At 38.4% G+C, this 18,278-nt stretch overlaps 1 pseudogene; it reads left to right on the top strand.

The window, feature by feature from the left end:
* The first annotated feature begins 14,883 nt into the window (after positions 1 to 14,883).
* LOC148512002 (putative olfactory receptor 2B3) lies at positions 14,884 to 15,817 on the top strand (annotated as a pseudogene).
* The last annotated feature ends 2,461 nt before the right edge of the window (positions 15,818 to 18,278 follow it).

Raw genomic sequence — 18,278 nt, 5'->3', positions numbered from 1 at the left:
CAATTTGTTTCTTGTTTTAATATGTGCAATGATGTATTTTGAAGTGTATTAAAATTGTATTTATTTATCAAATGTATCTAGTGCTTCAATTATTTGGAAGTTTTGCACATTCAGTAATTAATTATTCATTTTGTGGGGTTGCAAATTCCCCTCTGCTTTGCATGCTGCTGGTACACATATTTTTATATATTTTAATATATGTTTATATATCTTTATATCTTTATCATTTTAATATTATTTAAATGTGGTCATTAATCCCAGCACAGATCAACTCTTATTTCTATTTATAGAGATACATGACGACTGGTTCCCTCCAATCCCACACTTTCTCCCCATACTCTCCCTTTCCCCCTATATTTCTTATCCTTTATGTGACTTTCTTTCTTTTGTTCCTACAAATGCCTTATACTTATGGTTCTTGTTAGGATTACCATTTTTCTTGTGTTATGTTGCCTGAGGGTACTTATTTAGATAGTCTTTAGTTAGATATCCATTTGATTATAGCCTCTCTAGATCATGCCGGTGATCTACTATTATCCTAATGCTTGCATTTTCTTTACGTTTGACTATTTCCTATCTTCAACTATGTCATTTTTATTGTTTACTGTTTTTTTTATGTATATTGCAAAAACTTGAAAAAATTTAATAAACAACATTTTTAAAAAATTGATGCCCCTATAAGCTTGAGATATCAATGTATCACATTAGGGAATGCATAAACAGTGATACAGTAAACTTGACTGAGGATTTTTTAGAGGAATGACCCCACTCCAACAATTGGGATTAACAGTATCAGGCCAACCACAGGGAAACCAAAAAGACAAAGATATTTAAGTTTAGAGGTAGACAGCGAAGAAATGGGAAAACAGTTCAAAGAAAACCCCAAAAATATTCTAAAGAAAGATAATCCCTTGAATGTTTATAATGTTTCCTCAAAACAACATGATCCTCACCAACTCTTTCTGTTACGTATAGTCTCAGCAGAGATGGTGACCTCATGAAGCAAAATCTTTCTCTTGGACTGTGTGTGTTTCCTTCATCTTGATTAACAATTATTTTTTTTTATCTGACATTTTTTATGTTCAGGTGATTGGAACAACAATACCCAACTGTAACCACTTTGATTTCAACAAAAGCAATTAAATATTAAAGATTTATTGTGGCTCCTTAATGTGCAGTGTCACTCTTCCACAGCAGCCTTTTACTATCAGAGATGTGATAATTCAGCCCCTCAAATAACAATACCCATATGTAATCACTTCAATTCCATCAAGAGAAAAATAATTTTTGGGAACCATCCAGACTTGTGGGTGTGTCATGGGAGTGTCATGGGCATTTATCAGGCATGTATCCATGTGGTTCTAAGTTGTACATATGGGGTAGGGAAGCATGTTACTAAAATATCCCTTGTACCTAGCATGGGGCTGGTGAAAGTGCAGATATTAACAATGCCGGGGTAACATCAATGGCCTCACAGGTGTCGGCTTGCACATGCTAGATGGTACTGGTGATTGCCACATATCGCTTCTGCACTACTGTACAATTATCTTTGCCTCTTTCTTAAACTAAATGGGTTATTCCTGGAACTCTGAGACTACTGGGTGCCGCTCTTCCACATAAAGACAATGAAGTGACGTCACTGAGTACTTGGCTACAACATTGGTATATTCAGACTCACTGTTTTTGTATAGTACATTATTATGAACATGATTTGTGCTGTAACCTGCATTTAATTTGGAGTTATGGAGGTTAAAACTAAAAGTTATAAAAAAGTGTTAATGAGCAACAACTTCAAAGAATCTCCCAGGAAAAGCGTCCCCTGGTGGATCAGAACACAAAGGTGCTGCTATTATGTTTTTGTAGAGCATTGGTGTAATTGTACATATGAGACAAATGAACTAGGGTACAAGACACTCAGGAATAATGTAGCTGTGATATTAAGGGTTATCCTGAAAGATGATAAATTATTACTGGACATTTTCTAGAGTCTGTAGCCAGGATAAGGTACGTCTTATCAGCATTTCCAAAGATAGTATTTATGCATTTTTTTTAGTAAAGTTATAAAATCAGCTCTGTAGAGTTATTTTAAAATAAGATAATATTTGGTGTCTGAAGGGCAAATTTTTTATCGTTATGATTATTCCAAGTTAGCTTTAAAATAGGTTAATTTCTGAAACATATGTTAGTGACACCAAAAATGTTTTATGTTTCATATATTAAAGGGGGAAATTGTCTTAAAAATAATGAGCAGTACTGTTACTATTATCTCATATACTGTACATATAAATTATAAGAATCATATACACGTTTGCATGTGTGCATGCAGAACCACACACACAGACACAGTAGTATTATAAATAAGGCAGGGAAAGGATTTTTTTGGGAAATGTCTTATGTCATAGAACTGATTTTTCTGCGTTTGAGCGATAAGTCAGACACATATAGTTCTATGAAAGATCAAAGGTGATGAGAGCTTGTTTTGGATGATGGTAGAGTATGTTTTATAACTTGGCCAACCAGTGGAAGCCATCTTACCAACCTCTGCAGTCTTAGAAGAGAATGCATTAGTGACTGAATTTATGCAAATGGCCTACAAACACCTTCCCTTCTGTCCATTCATATGGATGAATGTACATAGACTGAGTGCCTACTTTTACATTAGCATCTGTGCACACTGTAATTCTGATTGGTGCATCCTTATACAGGACCATGTGTTGCACCATTAAAAATTGCACCAGGCCAAAGGCAGTTGCAATTTCTTGCCTCCTATGCTCACGGCTGTGATTGCATTTTCACTCTCATGACACTCCAATAGTACACGAATGAAACAGCAATACTATCCACCTCCCAGACACCAACCAGAAACACCCATCACTTTTCCACCACCATTCCGATACTGTGTGAATTGATCACAAAAGCTCTCTGTGTAAGATGTGTGTCGTAGGGATTTTCAGAAATTTCTGTTCATTCGCAGTTGCAAAGAATCGCTCAACATTGGCATTGCATGTGTCCCAGAATCCTGGCGTAAATCTCCTGTTAATAGAATTTTTTTTCAAATATTTCCTTAGTACTAGTTTCTTTTACACAAAATGGACCTTATCATATATAGAAAATAGTTATTACTCTTTAAACTATAAATTAATCTAAAAATTATATTTACTTCGTATATTGTTTCTAGCAAACATTTAGACAGTGTCACATTTTGAAGTGTTGGTGAATATAAAATACACAACTATATTACCATTATTTCTATAATATATTATTATATTAAATCATTTTGGTAATCCTGGTCAATCAATAGGTAGTAGTAATATTGTCAAATTGTCTGAACAATTGATAATAAGATTGTGTTTAATAAACTGTTATCCATTTAAAATAAGTCGTCATTAGGAACAAAGATATAGGGCCAAATGTAATAGGGTGTCTGTTTGGTAAATTGCGAGTTTGGTGCTAAACTCGCTATTCTTAGCAACTCTCCAATGTAACAGGGTGTCTGTTCACTAAAACTCGCATTTTTCAGAGTTACTAAAACTCCCCATTCTCTAACTCGCATCCAGATGTTTTCACATTGAAAACAATCAACTCGCCCAATGTAATTGGGTGTCTGTTTCAGACTCGCAAAAAAAAGATAACCAAAAGTCCCCAAATAATAGACCTGCTTCAGGCTAGCGAGTACACCCTGAGCAGGTCAGATTAACACAGAAACATGCACATATCCATGAGATATGTACATGTTCCTGTGTGTACTTATGTAAAATGTTTTTAAATAAAAAAAAATGACGTGCACCCCCTCCCCAAAAGCATAACCAGCCCCGGGCTTTATAAAGCTATAAAGCCTGTTCTGGTTCAAAAAATACAGGGGCCAAAATGCGTAGGGGGCCCCTGTATATTAAGAACTGGCACAGGGCTTTGTTGAGCTGGTCCTGGTTCTGTAAAATCAGGGGACAAAACAAGTAGGGGTCCCCTGAAAATTCCAGAACCAGCACTGAACTCTGTCTAGCGGGAGAATAATGCCACAGCCAGGGAAAACCTTTCACCGGTTTCCCCGGCCAAAGCATTATCCCTGACCGCTAGTCAGTCCAGGCCGGGGATCTCTGGGGAGTTGGGTACCCCCCCAATAAAGGGGTACCCCTCTCTGGGGCACCCCAGGCCTAGACTGATAGCCCGGGGCTATCCCCGGCACCCTAGGGCGGTGGGTGCCGGGTTGATAGTGTTAGTGTAAAGTGTAAAATTAAAGTTTCCATATTGTCTTTAGTTGTAGAACCACAAGTACCAGCAAGCCTCCCCTGCATGCTGGTATTTGAAGAACCACAAATACCAGCATGCGGGGCATTACGGGCCCACTGGCACTTGTAGTTACACAACTAAAGAAATACGTAAATAAACAAACATACATCGTGAAAGTATAATTTTAATAAAACATACAAGCACACTCACACTCACACTCGCACATACTCACCTAGTATCCGAAGTAATCCATAGCGGTGTACCTGAAAAAAAAAATCCATACTCACCTCTCCTATGTGTCGATCACGTCCACTTGTCCAAGTAGGCAATCCAGTGGTTAAAATAAAAAAACGCAAAAAACCCGATCCATGCCGGACTGAGCAAAGGTATGTGTGTACACATACCTTTGCTCCGCGTAAATGACAGGGGCACACGTGTGCCCCGTCAGTGAAGGGGCCACCAGCCAATCAGGGAGCATCTCCGTCGGAGCAGCTCCCTGATTAGCTGAATGCGGCCAGCCTGTGTGTCCCATAGACTTCTATGGTGAGAAATCCCCATTGAAGTCTATGGTGGGAACTGCTACATCGTAGCTGCAAGATTAATTGAGGTTAACCTTGTGGTTACATCAATGATACAATGTCGCGACATTGTATCATTGATGTAACCACAAGATTAACTGCTCCGATGGAGATGCTCCCTGATTGGCTGGCGGCCCCTTCACTGACGGGGCACACGTGTGCCCCAGTCATTTACGCGGAGCAAAGGTATGTGTACACACATACCTTTGCTCAGTCCAGCATGGATCAGGTTTTTTGCATTTTTTTATTTTAACCCCTGGATTGCCTACTTGGACAAGTGGACGTGATCGACGCATAGGAGAGGTGAGTATGGATTTTTTTTTCAGGTACACCCCTATGGATTACTTCGGATACTAGGTGAGTATGTGTGAGTGTGAGTGTGCATGTATGTTTTATTAAAATTATACTTTCACGGTGTATGTTTGTTTATTTACATATTTCTTTAGTTGTGGAACTACAAGTGCCAGCAGGCCCGTAATGCCCCGCATGCTGGTATTTGTGGTTCTCCAAATACCAGCATGCAGGGGAGGCTTGCTGGTACTTGTGGTTCTACAACTAAAGACAATATGGAAACTTTAATTTTACACTTTACACTAACACTATCAACCCGGCACCCAGCGCCCTAGGGTGCTGGGTATAGCCCCGGGCTATCAGTCTATGCCTGGGATGCCCTGGAGAGGGGTACCCCTTTATTGAGGGGGTACCCAACTCCCCAGGGATCCCCGGCCTGGACTGACTAGTGGTCAGGGATAATGCTTTGGTCAGGGAAACCGGTGAAAGGTTTTCCCTGGCTGTGGCATTATCCCCCTGCTAGAAAGAGTTCGGTGCAGGTTCTGGAATTTTCAGGGGACCCCTACTCGTTTTGTCCCCTGATTTTCCAGAACCAGGACCAGCTCAACAAAGCTCTGTGCCGGTTCTTAATATACAGGGGCCCCCTACGCATTTTGGCCCCTGTACTTTTAGAACCAGAACAGGCTTTATAAAGCCTGGGGCAGGTTATGCTTTTGGGGAGGGGGTGCACGTTTTTTTTTTAACACACACAGAAGCCATCACGGATCTCACTGATCTGTGATGGCTTCTCTAAAACTCGCACCTTTTAATGCTACTCGCATTAAAAGGTGTCAGTTTACATAGTCCTAAACTCGCCTAAACTCGTAAATGCAGTAGCCTCGAGCTGAAAAGTTCGCAGGCTATTGAATTTGCGAGTTTCAGTACAAACTCACACTTTTTAAAAGTGCGAGAAAGTGCAAGTTTGTACTGTTACTAAAACTGACACCCTATTACATTTGGCCCATAGAATTTGACAGCAGATAAGAACCACTTGGACAATCTAATTTGCCCTTTCTTAACTTTTTGGTAACTTCAACCCTCTTTGATCCTTAGTTCTTTCTAATGATATGCCTATGCCTATCCCAAGCATGTTTAAATTGCTCTACTGTCTTAGCCTCTGCCACCTCTGATGGGAGGCTATTCTCCTTGTCCGCTACCCTTATTGTAAAGTCATTTTTTCCTCAGATTTTCTTAGAGCCTCTCTCCCCCCCAGTCTCTGTGCATATCCTTGTGTTTTAGTACTTCTCTTCTTATGAAGAATGTCTCCTTCCTGAACCTTGTTAGAACCCTTGATATATTTGAAAGTTTCTATAATGTCCCCCCTTCCCCTTCTCTGCTCAAAATTAAACATATTGAGATATTTTAGTCTTTCCAGGTAAGTTTTGTCAAGTTGCCTTACTATGCACAGTCTCTAATGTATTTATATCCATCTGGAGATGTGACCTCCAGAATTGAACACAGTATTCTAGATGAGGCTGGACCAGTGATCTATACAGTAGCATTATTACTTTTTTCTTCCTGCTACTGATTCCTCTCCCTATGCAACCAAGCATCAGACTTGCCTTTCTCATTGCTTTGTTACATTGCTTCCCTGCTTTAAGATCATCTGACATAGTGACTCCTAGATTCCTTTCCAACTCTGTGGTTTCCATTATAGTACCCATGATACTATATTCAGCCTTTGGGTTTTTGAGACCCAAGTGCATGATTTAGATTTTTTAGCATTAAACTGTAGTTGCCATGTTTTTAACCATTGACCTAGTCTACCTAGATCCTTCATAATTTGTTTTACCCCTCCTGGTGTGTCTACCCTGTTGCCTATCTTTGTGTCCTCTGCAAAAAGGCATACTTTTTCTTTAATGCCATTTGCAATGTCACCAACAAATATATTAAAAAGCACTGGTTCAAGTACAGGTCCCTGGGGTACTCCGCTGGTAACCTTTCTTCCCTCCTGTGATTGCATTTACTACAATTCTCTTTTTCCTACCCTGCAACCAAGTTATTATCCATTCCACCATCTTAAAACCCAATCCAAAACTTTCCAGTTTATTTAGCAGTTTGCGATGTGGGACTGTGTCAGAAAACTTACTAAAGTCTAGATAAGCTACATCTAAAAGTCTATAAGATTGGTTTGGCATGATCTCCCCCAAGTAATTCATGCTGATTGGGGTCCTGTACATTTCTGGATTTAAGATATTCCACAATTCTTTCCTTTAACAGTGGTTTCATTATTTTTCATACTACTGATATAAGGTTCACTGGTCAATAGTTACTTACTTCTTCCTTGCTTCCAATTTTGTGCAGTGCGACTGCATTAGCTCTTTTCCAGTACTCTGGAATTACTCCTATAGCTAGAGACTGGTTGAATAATTCTGTTATTGCTGTTGCTTGCACCTCTTTAAGCTTTTTTAGGATCATTGTATGTATCCCATCTGGCCCCATTGATTCTTCCACTTTCAGTTTTGAGAGTTCTGTTAGGACCTTCTCTGTAAATGTGCTGTCATGTACCTCATTAGTATAAATGTCCTTGCAACTCAGCTGTGGTCCTTTCCCATCTTTACCAGTGGCAAAATCAATGGATAGCACATAATCTATATACCGTACCTATGCCAATATCTAGGATTATTATGCCAGTTAAACAGGCCATTAGATTTAAATGACTACTATCTTTTTTGCCAAATTACCATTAATATAATACATATTTTAACATGGTGTAGTCCTGGCATGTTGTTTTTAATCTAAGATAAGGTTCTCATATAAACCATGAGTAGTTCACAACACTCCAGACACAAGGACACTGTTTAAACTTCTAATCATTTAAAATGACCTTGAGACAATGTAATTTCTCAAAATGTACTAAATTTAGTCTATATTTAAATCTAGTTTGAGTAATATTTTACAAGTCACCACTGCTTGCTATATGCAAATACACAGACTAAATAGACTATGAGTAGTGTCAGGAAGCCAGAACTTAATATCAATCTAAGATCTAATCTCTAGCTATAGAGAGCACATTATTGTACAGCCTTGTCTTTGTTTTGGATCTAGTTACAGTGGCAAATGCAGGATTTCCAGAGGGAGGTTTCCAAATGCTTGATTTTAGAATGAGTGAGGCCAGTCAATGAAGAGGGCAGAATTAGTACTTAACCAGCTTTAATAAGCATCATACAAAGTGTATTGTGTGTATTAATTCCAGCATATACAGGACCAGTGATCACAGTAAGCCATTAGATGCACCAGTAGGCCATCCTGCCTGAGCTGAGCGTATTTATTTTAGATGTGGGCCCCATTCCAGAGCATTGGAGCAAGTCCAGGAGCCTGGAAGAGCAGCAGAAGAACCTAGCACTGCCCAGGACATATATGTACATATTGGGCTCTATAGCAGTGCATCTCTAACAGTGCATGTTTTCCAGATCTTCTAGTTGGTGCTCAAGTTATTTATTACTGACTGATACATGTTAAAAGATCCACAGGTGGTGCTAATTATTTAATTTGTGATACTTAGAAGCAAATGCAGCACTAGCAAAATTCTATTATATTACTATTTCTACTATGGTCATGTGTGTGCTAGGGAGGGGGGTTTCCAGGCAGATGGAAACCCCCCTGCGTTTGCCTATGGGTTACAGGGGGAGGATAGAGTGTTATTATGCCTTTGTCACTTTATTTGAGCCTTTCTACTAAGTATCCTCGGACAACCATCCCTCAGGACGCATACCACTTACACTTTGAGGCTTGCTCCCAGTGCTTTTTCCCTTCTAGAAGGAAATGCACCATCACAGGACACTGCAAGTGGGAATCTCAGCATCAAGAAAATCAGTAGCAGCAATAGCATAAGATGCAGCTGTGGCCTAATCTGCAAATCTGAATTGTACGTCCAGATATTGCACACATAGGGTCACAGTACAGATTTGGATGCACTGTAGCAGAAATGTATGGCACACTAATGGACACTGACTGGAAGGTTACAGGGGGGGATAAACAGACTCACAGAGATGTTATGTATTACACGAGTGTTGCAGACATGTTGTGGGTGTATCACTGAAATCAGTTACGTACATTGACACTCAAACGCTCACACTGGAGGCCAAAATCAGATGAAAAATATATACCTGCCTTAGGGCTGGTGCAGGTTTCAGTGGTGCGACTAACGATGACTTCCAAAGGCGCACCAAGCGGTATTTATGGGTCTATGGGCACTGACCATGGGCATCTCAGTCCCTGCACATTCTGAAGCATGGATTTACACCAGGGAAGGGCTTTATAGCCGCATTAGCACAAAGACACAATAGATGTGACTGTGGCACAGTGCTCATCTGCATCCTTGTCTGACTCCGAATCAGTCCCTATATGCATTGATATAGTGATGGAATACCTATGATAGCTTTACACTGTACACATAAAAAAGGGATTTGCCCTCCAGCACACTGTAGCAAAATCAACAAAAAATACTTAAATCCTACATGATAATAGAGATTCAGAGGTATAGAGGAGCCTTGATGATATCCTTCCGCTTATTCATATATTTGCAAATGTATGTAACTAATACCTCTGAATCTCTATTATTATGTAGTATTTAAGTATTTTTTGTTGATTTTGCTGCAGTGTGCTGGAGGGCAAATCCCTTTTTTCTGTGTTCAGTGTAAACCTCGCCCTTTACAAGCACCTGTGCTATGTCATTAAGCTGATATAAGCGAGCACCATACTTTTTGTTTGCAGCTTTACACTGTACAAGGAGGCACGAGGTATGAGGCATATTCATTCACTCATTACACAAAACCATTTTCATTATGCACATTCAAAAAGATTTTAATCACAATATATTTCATTATGCTCTCTGGTATTTTAGAGAAAGTTTATAAGGAGAGATCTTCATGGGCAGTTTAAATTTTCAAGACACCCAAGTTACAGATGATTAAATATAATGTGTGCACAGTAAACAGTATTTATCTGAGTAGTTATTTCTAGGACTTTTAATATGACTTTAATGTAATATTACTTAAAAACTGGTTATTTTTTTTAAAGTATGAAATAAAACCTCTGGCGGCCATCATTTATATTGATCATTAGGGTGTCTGTCCCTTGTATTGTAATGTTACTATTGTCCCAGATAATGTAACATTATTGCACCATCTGTTTGTTTCTTTACAACATGAGAACAATTTTTTTTAATTAAGTTATTTTTATGCCTATTTTTTCAATTTAGTTTTTACCTTATTAGAACCATTTCCCATTGATGATAACAATTGAGGACAACACTGTTTATTATACGGTGCATGTGGATTATATATAGATTCTGCATACAGCATGTGTAATTTCACTTACATTTTGAAGCAAAGCATATTTTACTATGGGTTAAGTACGGGATCCTGGCGGTCAGGATGCCGGCAGTCAGAAGAATACCAACAGCGGTATCCTGACAGTCAGAATACCAACAGTATTAGGTGAGTATCCTATCCCTAAATACTAACCCACCTTAACCACAGCCTAATCCTCCCCTCCTGCAGCCTAACACTAACACTCCCCAGCAGCCTAACCCTAGCCCTCCTCCTAGGTTCTAGCCATAACCCCTTAACCTATCCCTAATCCTAATAGTTACCATCTGGATATCAGCGGTCAGGATTCCAGAGTCAGTATTCTGACTGCTGTCTGTATTCCAGCACAGGTATTCTGACCCCTGCCATCTGGACCTCCGGGATGCAGACTACATCCCTTTACTATGACTTAACATGAACCTCAGTATGTTGGGGATCAATGCAGATCTCCAGGAATACCTTTGATGTAGTGTGTGAGTGGAGCCACCATGTTGATATTGTTGATGACATTTTGGCAGGTAGAAGGTTTTCCTGGTGCTGAAAGCTGGCTACTTGCCCTCCACAGCCTTTCAACCATATATCAGTCACAATATATTAATCTCAGGAAAACTGAAGATAAATGTCCCCTGTGCAGGTAGCTGAGTGGTTAGTTTTGGCTAATTGTTACAATGTTCTTAGTTATCCTGATTTTTTTTTTATTTCACCCAAAATAAGCTCCAAAGATTTATTCTCTTTTTACAAAAGGCCATATATATGAGCACTTGTATTTTTTTCTGCTTTTTGTGTTTAGAAGGATGAGGTTGTTGGAAAAGTGTGTGACTTGCTGATAGTATTTATGGACATCTACAATAATTTTGTTTGGAAGCTGACTTATTAGTGTAAGTATTTCATTCTCTACCTTCTTGCTAGGAGTACACTAATGTTTTTAATGAAATATTAAATAATATATCTTCTATTACAGTTAGTTTATCTTTATCATCTAAAGTGTGATTCAACAATTTTGTTCCATATACATGTGTGATATTAAGACAGTAAAACAAATATAATGCAAACAAATCACATTATATATTATGCTTCAGAGAACAGACAGCAGATGAGACAGCCCCACTATTGCCTCTTTAAGAGGAGGACAAGTAGGAGATAACAAATATCTTAATATAATGTGAACAAAGAGCAAGGAATACAAAGTAATCATGATGGATATAAGCAATGTGGGCTTGTGGCATTATTGTTGTAGTGATCAGGACCATAGCTAGGGGTGTGTGAGGCTCTGTAGGTTGCACCAACGCTGTCCCATGATTCCTGTATCCGGCTAGAAGAGTGTCTGGAACAGCACCCTGCAGTCAGTCAGATATGCATCCTGCAGCCTTTACAGTACCCAGGAACATCCTGAGAATGCTACCACAGTGCTGTTGTTTTCTTTTTTCACTTTATATTTCCTGTAAAATTTTAATCTTAATATTTCAGATTTTTTTTCTGTAACCACAGGAAGAAGTCCCACCCTTAAATGTTGAAATAAAATTCTAGTAATACATGAAAGGACCATAAGTGAATGCTAATCTAAATATTTTTGATTAAAATGTATACATTATATAAAATCATTTGCTTCTGAACTGCACCACATAGTAAAACTCATACTTTATCTCCACTAATTATCCAATTACATATTTATGAGTGTAGATGCTGAAACCCTATCTTCAAAATTAACAAGGTATACCCCAGATTAAAAGAAAAATCATGGGACAACACTCGATGTAGTTGTTTATCTACTTGTTTACTACACATGGCCCCCCACCATGGATCCCATTTTTTATAGAGAAATTGCCAGGGCATACCAAAATGACTTCTACAGTACATTACATGGGTGTAATAATGCTTGTTCTAGGGCTGACCCTAGCTGGCTGCCTTATAGGGGGATCCTCTAATTGAACAGGGAAAGTATGGGAATGGGGGGCAGAGCTGGGTCTGATATACAAGTACACAGTAATGTACTACTATACAAGGGTAACTATAAATAATGTGATATAACGCTTATGTGTCTGCTGCCAATTCACAAACAGAGGAACCACTTGACTGCTAAATATGAATGCTTACAGTACCAAAACAAGGCAATGTGAATGGGGGAGAGCTTAAACAATACATTGAGGTAGACAATACATTGTACAAAATTTGGTAACTGTCCAGCTTTGAAAAAAATTAAGTAAAAGAATACAGATCAAAGTTAACTGATATATTTTATATTGTTCAGTTCTACTAACAGACATTGATCTACTTTATTATGATTGAGGAATGTTTTCTAAAAGAATAATCATTTTTTTCATATATATTAAACTTGCGTACTGTAGATACTTTTGTGACTCAGCTCTAGCGGTCATTCTGCATGACCATAGGGTGACTCAGAAGTCTGATAACTTACTGATCTGTGATAAAGCTGCATCTTTGTATGCAGTCATTTGGATTTGTGAAGCAGCAGGTGGGTGACTCAAGACAACCAACCGGTGGCTGCAATTTTTCCTTATTTTCACACAGCTGCTGTGTACATGTTAAAACAGCGGTATATTTAGCATTGATCTCTCAATCTGGCCTATGGCCAGGAAATGCCTGTTTTCGTAGGAATATAACCAATGTCATCATCATCATCTAACAAAGGTTCAATTACCTAATATATAGTACAGTAACAGAAGTTTTGGTCCATGGTAAAATGTGAACTTCCCTGATCAAACACTTTTATATTATTAAACTATATTGTCAAATTTGGTATACCATTTTAATCAGTAATATGGTTTCTTTAGAATTTGTGCTTTAAAGAAGTTTACTGTCCCCAAGCCTTTTGCATCTAATCCTGCCAGTTGTGGATTATCTCGAGCCACCCACTCAATTCTTTAGCCTCATCACATAGTGTCTCTCCAACTCCAGCTCCCTTCTATTTCTCCTTCTTCCCAGTATATATCCAGATGTCAGTCCAGCCCCCAGAGTCTCCCCAATTCCAGGCACCATCTATCACTCCAGCTCCCTTCTGTATCTCCACATCCCCATTCTCACATAAATTCTGGTGGTCTTCTCTCTCTCCACATTTCCAGTATCTCTAGAGCCCCCAATGTCTATCCAACTCCATACCACTTCTGTATTTACGGCCCCTATTTTCTTTTCAGCCCCATTCTGTCTCTCCAGCCCACTAATGTCTATTAAGCCCTCCAGTGTCTCTCCAGCTCCAGCAGTCTTCTCTCTACAGCGTACCTTTGTCTATTGAGCCTCCTTCTTTTTCTCCAGAGCCACCAGTGTCTATCAAGCAAGAGCCGTGTTCTACATCTAAGGCTCCCTAGCCCCCTTTTAACTGTCCATTTCCTTCCCCCTACATCCCTCAAACTCCAGCCCAGCATCTGAGTTGCACTGCACATGTATCCCAATGGTTACAACACAAAAGTGCAGTTTGAAATTGCATGCAGAGAGATAAAATTATAGTGGGTGTTTCTGTGAGATAACAGAAGGGTGGTAACCAGACATGGGCATGTCACAGTCAGTGACTCTGTCTAAATATGCAGTTGCACTGACACAGACAGCCATGTTTAAACTGCACCTGCATAGGGCTGGTGCAAAATTCAGTGGTGCAACTGATATGTGTGCTTTAATATGCACAGTGAAGCATTATTATCACAGCTGGTAGGTAAGATGAAACTGTATTCATCTCTGAATCAGTCCCTAGAGGAGGCGTAGTGTGGATTGAATGAGGAGAGATAGATATAAATGAGGGAGTTAATATTTTTACAGTAACTGGATCATAACTTAAGACAATAATCTTTTGGCAACTACTTCTCTTTTTCACAATTTACAGTAACAGAGGGAACTTCCTTAGCTGTTGATGGAGGAGGTCTTCACTTTTGTACTGCATATGTACTGTTACAGACACCTGTCAGTTTAAAGTTTCTGTGTGTAGACCTATGTTTATTTTTAGTGACAACCTTCCTGATAAATATAGAGCCAGGACAGTTTCCTATGTACATTGGCAGCTCTCTCACCAGGGAGGCAACAGAGATCACTAACGATGGACAGATAGAGCAAAATCAATAAGTTATATCATGGGATCAAGGAGGTAAACTTAGTTCTACTAATCCACCTTGTCCTTGGTGTGAGGACACTACTTGGTGTAATTACAGTACAGCAGGTTCCTTCAGCCTTAATAATGTCAGATGTTTTATAATTATATGAAGATGATTACAGAGGGAAAGAGCTGCAGCCAACTCTTACTGTCATCCACATGACACTTCATTATGTTTATGTTACTTTTTAGGCATTTTATCGATTTTATATGGGGAAAATATTTACAAAGTATAATGTAGATGATTTTCTTTTCAGTGTTTTACAACAGAGAAAACAACATTAATAAGAAATTATTTTATAACAGATCACTGAGATCATTTTCCATTTTATCTTAAAGAATGCCTTGGAAAAATAATACAGTATTAATGGAATTTATTCTTCTTGGACTTTCCAGTGATCCCAGGACACAAGTTATTATTTTCTATGTCTTTCTATTTGTGTATATGATCATATTAATTGGAAACATTTCTATCATAATTCTAATTCTGACAGATGCCAATCTTCACACTTCTATGTATTTCTTCCTTTTTAACCTCTCATTTCTGGATCTCTGTTATTCATCTACATCTGTGCCGAGGATGCTGATAGATTTGATGTCAGTAAAGAAAACTTACTCTTATGCTGAGTGTGCAGCACAAATGTTTATTTCTCTCTCCTTAGGGATAAAAGAGTGTATTCTGCTTGCTATTATGGCTTATGACCGTTATGTAGCTATATGTAATCCGTTACATTATACTACAATCATGAGTAAAGCGGTTTGAGTGAGATTAGCCATGGGTACATGGATATGTGGATTTATTTTCTCTACTTCACTTGTTATTATTACACTCAGTGTAAATCGTTGTGACAATAATGAAATTAATAATTTTGTGTGTGAGGTGCCAGAAGTGTTATCACTGGGTTGTGAAAATATTTTTCTTATTGAATTAGTTATTTTTGTTCTTAGTGTGATTATTCTCATAGCACCATTCACATTTATTGTAATATCTTATTTTCAAATCATTTTAAGCATTTTAAAAATGACATCTGCAGCTGGGCAGCGCAAAGCTTTCTCCACCTGTGGGTCTCACATGATAGTTGTGACAATGTCTTATGGCTCAGGTATAGCTGCCTACATGAAACCTAGGTCAAGCTCTCTATCAGGAACAAAAATTCATTGCTATATTTTATGGAATTTTTACATCAATGATGAATCCTTTGATATATACACTTAGGAATAATGATGTCAAAGCAGCTTTTCTTAAATTTAGAGTTAGAAAGATTATTTTCTGACTTAAATTTAGACATTAGATTGACAAAACACCAATATTATTTACGGTGTAGAGTGAGCAGTTCATAATTAATTTGTCAAACTATTTGGTCTTTGTATGAAAACTTCTAAACTGGTTATTTTGTCTTTTAGCATCACAGAAAACTATTTCACAGCTCATGCTTATTGCCATTATAGTTCATTTAACCCAACAAAAAATCTGATACACAAAAAATCTAGCAGTGGAAGTTTAAAAGTAAAGCAAGTTTATTTGTTACATGCCAAGACAGTAATTAATCCAAGGAAGCAAGGTAGAAAAGATTAGGCAGAAGAGCAAGACTATTTTATGTAAGCCTAGGGTCAGTCCAAGAGAGCAAGATACAGGGTTCAAACAGAAAAACAAGTATGTTCCGGTCATGCTAAGGGTTACAGCACTTTAACAATTTAAAGGAGTGTTGTGCACACTACTACACTAGAAACCAACAAATGATATACCAAAAAACTAGGTGTCACTAATAAACAAATACACAATGTGATAAATACATACACAATAATTTGCAACACATATGTCTATAGTACATGTGACTAAAATAATATACCTGATACAATAAGCTGTGCATTCAACTACAAAGTAGTGAAGCCACAAGAAGTTTAATATCCAGATAGCAGTAACAAAATCCTTATGACGTTATACACTTCAAAACCTATACATAAAAACAAACAAGAAAATAAATGGTAGAAAAAGAAGCAAAAAGACAGGAGGGTAATAAAGAACTAACTTTTAAGTCAGAGGCGTGTGTGTGTGTGGTGTGAATGTGATAAAGCTGGGAAAGGCAGGGATGACTATGCATGAGTATGTGACTAAATGAAGCTCTCTAGCAGGAAGAGACAAATTCATTACTACAGTATATGTTAAGTACTGATTCAACCAATGTTTAATCCAATGTTTTATATATATATATATATATATATATCTATATATATATATAATCAAAACTAGATTGGCTGAGACAAGATCAGTTTAAATTTGAATCGCAGCGACACCATCTTGCGACTGGCCGCAAGACGCCATTTTGCGAGATGGCTGCCTAAGCGCCATTTTAGATAAACTCACGCTTTAGTACATGTGGTGATAATACTATTAGCATCATGCAAATGCATCTGTGACCATCGCCATAAGTTACGGCGATTCATCAGAAGCCTATTTCATGACTTTAGGTATTATAAAGGATATATTTCAGAAATGGCTTTACAGTATGTCAAAAAATTGGATTGCATTAGATAAATAGAGCAAATGGCTACGTGAAAACTAGCTTGTGTAGATAAGCTTCCTGGACAGTGTCTGCCCTCGCTACAGGTGGTCTGGCTCGAATACACACCTACATAAGCAGGATTCCTGCAAGGACATGATTTCAAAGACTAGAGTGTCATCTTAGGTCTGTCTCTTGTAGCTGGGTTATTTGCATTTCACACAAGAGACTGGGAGAATAAAGAGTTTTTCTTTTGAAGCCTGGGACAGGTGGGAGGGACTGCTGAGTGAGTGGGCATGTGGAACAATCTGACTCAGCATGTCACACTGCTAAAATGTTCACTTAGTGAGAGTTAAGTGCACCCTTCCTCATACACACATTAATACATCTTTATATCAAACCCCGAATACTCACACATTACATATTCACACATAAGGTTTAATAAGCTTTAAAGTATATGATTTAAGTTGCTTCAGTTAGTTTAAATGCTTAGAAATAAAGATATTTGATAACTAAGGTTTTATACATGTTAAGACAGCCGTGTTTGGGTTCGAACTGATGCATACTCTTTCAACAGAATTCCGGTACTATCGGTGTGGAGATCACATCATGCATTCTCAACTTATGGACTGCAGAAACTACAAGCAACAAAATGTATATTTTATGAAGAACTGTTAGGATGCAGCATGGGGAGGCGGGAGGGAAAAGACCCTCAGTTGTTAGAGGCTGGGCGAGTCTATTTGAACCAGCCTGTTAAATGCACTGTAACATATGCTTCTCCCCTGGGAACCAATGGCATAAGCAAGAAACTTCTCTATTGTCCTGCCTATTCTGGGGGGGTATAAACATGTGTGCTCAAACACTGGGTCTTGAGTCTTCTTGCTGAATGCTGATTGACGGAGGTTTTCTTTCTGAATGCCGGGATCTGGTCCAGAGGTGCTGCATATGTATACTGTACTAGGGTCTGATCATGAGAATGGATACAGACCAAGAAGTAAGAGGTCTCTGTTTGCAAGCTTACTACTGTATCTATAGGGGAATAAGAATTTGCTGCATGAGCATAAGCACTACAGTACATATTGTATGTTGATCCAGACAGTTTTCATGGTAGAAAATGTTAAGTGAGTGATATAATCCAATCATACAGAAATGGCAATATCATTGTTGTACTGGTGTCAGAGGATTGTTTGGGTATGGAAAGAGCATCAACAAAGAAAAATAGAGGCACTAACAA

The sequence above is a fragment of the Taudactylus pleione genome, unplaced genomic scaffold (assembly GCF_031769625.1).
Source record: "Taudactylus pleione unplaced genomic scaffold, aTauple2 ptg000286l, whole genome shotgun sequence".
NCBI lineage: Eukaryota > Metazoa > Chordata > Amphibia > Anura > Myobatrachidae > Taudactylus > Taudactylus pleione.
The sequence above is the reverse complement of the archived record's forward strand: the minus strand, read 5'-3'. Positions and strand labels throughout refer to the sequence as shown.